The sequence below is a fragment of the Bufo gargarizans genome, chromosome 2 (assembly GCF_014858855.1).
Source record: "Bufo gargarizans isolate SCDJY-AF-19 chromosome 2, ASM1485885v1, whole genome shotgun sequence".
Lineage (NCBI taxonomy): Eukaryota > Metazoa > Chordata > Amphibia > Anura > Bufonidae > Bufo > Bufo gargarizans.
The window spans coordinates 703,582,848-703,586,395 of record NC_058081.1 but is presented as its reverse complement, the minus strand read 5'-3'; positions in this window follow the sequence as shown (position 1 = coordinate 703,586,395).

Here is a 3,548-nt window from a genome sequence, read left to right as displayed (position 1 = left end):
CCAAGGAGTCCTTAAAGGTCTTATAAAACTCGGATGTTAAGCCATCCGGGCCTGGCGACTTCTTTAGGGCAAGCCCTTCGATCGCCAGGCTGACTTCCTCTTCTCAGGGATGGTTTCAGCCAGGAAAGCCGAAATCCTGTCCCGATTCAGATCCTTCTTCCTCAAGAGGCACGAGTAGAAGGACTTGACGGTTTCCAAGATCCCTGATCTGGACCTATCCAGAGATCCCGTACCATCGACCAGTCCAGTCACCAACTTACTTTTCACTGACATCTTACAGTTTCTGTAAGGGTCAGGCGAGCGGTACTTCCCGAAATCCCTCTCAAAAACCAAAGATGCGTGCCTATCGTACTGGCACCTCTTAAGCAAAGATTTCACCCTGGAGATATCCTCTCGGCTACCTCCAGTCGAGACCAGTTGTTCGAGTTTCCTCCTCAGACCCTGATACAAGCGGTACTTGTCCAGGGACCTGAGGCTCGAGAGCTGGCGGAAGAATTTTGCCACCCGATCTTTGAATATCTCCCACCACTCAGACTTAGTGTCACAAAGATCCAGCAACTCTACCTGACTCTGAAGGAAGTCCTCAAAGGATTGTCTCACCTCTGCTTCCTCCAGGAGGGCCGAATTTAGCTTCCAATAGCCTCTTCCCATTTGGGGGGATTCTGCAACATTCAAAGAGAACATAATTAGACAGTGATCAGAGAATTCCACCTCTTCCACCTCTAAAGGTGAAAAAGTAGTCTCCTCCTTTAAATAAAACCTGTCTATTCTAGACCTAATCTGACTACCTCTATAATAAGTGAAACCACCGTGGCCTGGGGTGTGCCTAATGTGGACATCCACCAGGCGAGCCTCGCTAGCTATGCTATTCAGGGATACACTATCATAAGCCAGCCGGTTTCTGGCGCCTCCTCGGTCTTGGGACCTTGTGACTGTATTAAAGTCCCCGCCAAAGACCACCTGCCGACTTGTACAAAGGAAAGGTTTGATCCTCATAAAGAGACGCTTCCGATCCTACCTGGTTTGGGGACCATAGATGTTTATCAGGCGAAGCTCTTGACCCTTCATGAGGACATCTAAAATCAAACACCTCCCCATTTCTAACTCAATCACTCGTCGGCTTTCTACTGGTGCGGTAAAAAGAACCGCCACTCCGCTATACGGCTCAGCCGCAAGAGACCAATATGATGGACCACACCTCCACTCCTTTTTTGCTTTATACACAGCCGCCAAATCTGGCAGCCTGGTCTCTTGCAAATATAAAATGTCAGCTTCAACCCGGCTGAGAAAATCAAAGGCTGCAAACCTAGCCGCATCCGATTTAATACTGGCGACATTAATGGTCGCCAGCGTCAACGGAGAGAGTGCCGCCATATAGAGTGATTAAGTTAGACGGCCTTCTTCCTTCCCTTCCCCTTCTTGTTCTTCTTCTTACCCCTCTTGGGGCTACCCCCTTAGGTGGCACGATCTCTTTTGAGAGAGACAGTGGTGTCCATCTCATTAGTCACCACCGCCTCCTCCTTTGCACCACCCTTGTCATTCCCATTTCCAGTGTCTGGACCCGCCCCACCTCCCGAGGACCTTGCATCCTCACCGGAGGGAGGCGCGGGCCCTTCCAGAGGCTCCTTCTCTTGCCCCTCCGGCTCCCCACCTTCAACCTCCTCCCCGGAAGAAGAGGAGGCGGAGATCTCATCCAAGGTGAGGTACCGGTTGGAAAGATCCAGGGGAAGAGAGTCAGGATTAGAGAGGTCCAGGGGGGAGCTGGCTTTGCCTTCCACAGGCACTCTAGTCGGGCTAGATCTTTTTTTGGTCAAACGTTTCCTTCTTGTTCTTTTAGACTCTGTCTCACTCTCCTCTGTTGCACTCTCGTAGCAAGAGGACAGAGTCACCTCGGAACGGTCTAGTCTCCTGAGTTCCTCATTCACCTGGATATCCCCCAGGGTCTCAGCTCTAGGAGAGGCATTCTCTTGGGAGGGCACAGGCATCACCCCAGGAGGGGGTTCCACCTGCCCCCTCTCCATTTGACGCCTCTCCCTCCATCTCTGCTGGGACGGGCTTTCTTTTCTCTTCATCGACCCCACTGCCCTGTCGCCTTCGCCAGCACTCGCCTCGGCAGTGGGGGCCTCCCGGCTCGCCTCTGCGTGTGCACGAGCCACGTTGGCGACAGAGCGAGGGCAACGACTGAACGGGTGCCCTAGCTCACCACACAGGTTGCATCTAATCTGCCCACAAGATGCAGCTAGATGGCCTTCACCCCCGCACAACGCGCACCTCTACACTCGGCAGCTGGCGCTGAAGTGCGAAGGGCTGCCGCACTTGTAACACAGCTTAGGCTGCCCCCTGTAGAACACCATGATCCTATCCCGATCAAGGAAAGCAGATGACGGTATGTGGGAAACCGACCCCCCTGAATGTTTCAACTTAATCTGAAACGTCCAGGCACCCGACCAGATGCCAAACTCATCCAGGTTCTTGCTAGGAAGACCCTGGACGTCCCCGTACCTGCTCAACCAGGTCAAGATGTCAACACAAGAAAGTGACTCATTACGGGTCAGAACGGTCACTTTCTTGACCTCATTCTGGCGGGTTATCGCTTGCACAAAAAACCCCTGCCAGTCCGGCTGGTCTTTTGCCAGCTCATACCCAGACCAGAAAAGTTCAAGACCCTCTGGCCGGGCAAAACTGACATCAAACTCCCGGGTGCCATACGGATGTATCAGGGCAAAGATGTCACATGCCCTGATGCCCATCTGAAAGAGAAGCTCTGCCACCCTCTTCCTGGTAGGGCACGCTTCATTGCCTTTCCATTTCAGACAGACAACATTCCGTCTGGCTGACCCGGGGCCGGTTGTGGGTGAGGACCAGGTGGTCTCGCCCCCGCCTTGCTCTCGGAAGGCACGCAGGCCATGCCTATCTATCCAGAAGGATAGATCCACCTGCTGCCCCCCTACTGTAATGGAATTCTCCCCTCTCCTAAGAGCCTCTAGAAGTTGCCGCTGCAAGTTACCGTCACCAGACATTGGTAATGGGGAGGACAATGGGGACCGCCCCTCCCCCCCTGCGCCGGCGACCACACCAGCATAACTTCTGCCAGGCGTAACCGACGCAGGAGGGGCAGCTGGACCGGGCCCACCCCCCCAGACCTATCTACAGCAGGTGTCACTCCAGACCCCTCTGAAGGGGCTACATGAGGCGCACCGGCCACTTGTACAGTGGCCGGCCGACCTCCAACATTCACCCCTCCATCAGGGCCCGGGGCAACACCACTAACATAAACTGCATTTACACAAGTGACCACTTCTTCAGTGGCCACTACCGCACTCTCCCCTCCCCCCACACACACTGCTGGGCCAGAGGGGACAGAGGTCACTTTATTTGTTTTGTCCATCATTTCCTTGCTGGACACATTTTTAACAGTCTTTTCTGTTTTTTCAGGCGGGCGGGCTGTAGAACCACTGGTCCCAGCCACGCCGGCCTTATCCACTTGATGGACAGCGCGGGAGGGAGGGGCGGTGCGCACCAGACTCGCATCAGGACCGCCCCCTCCC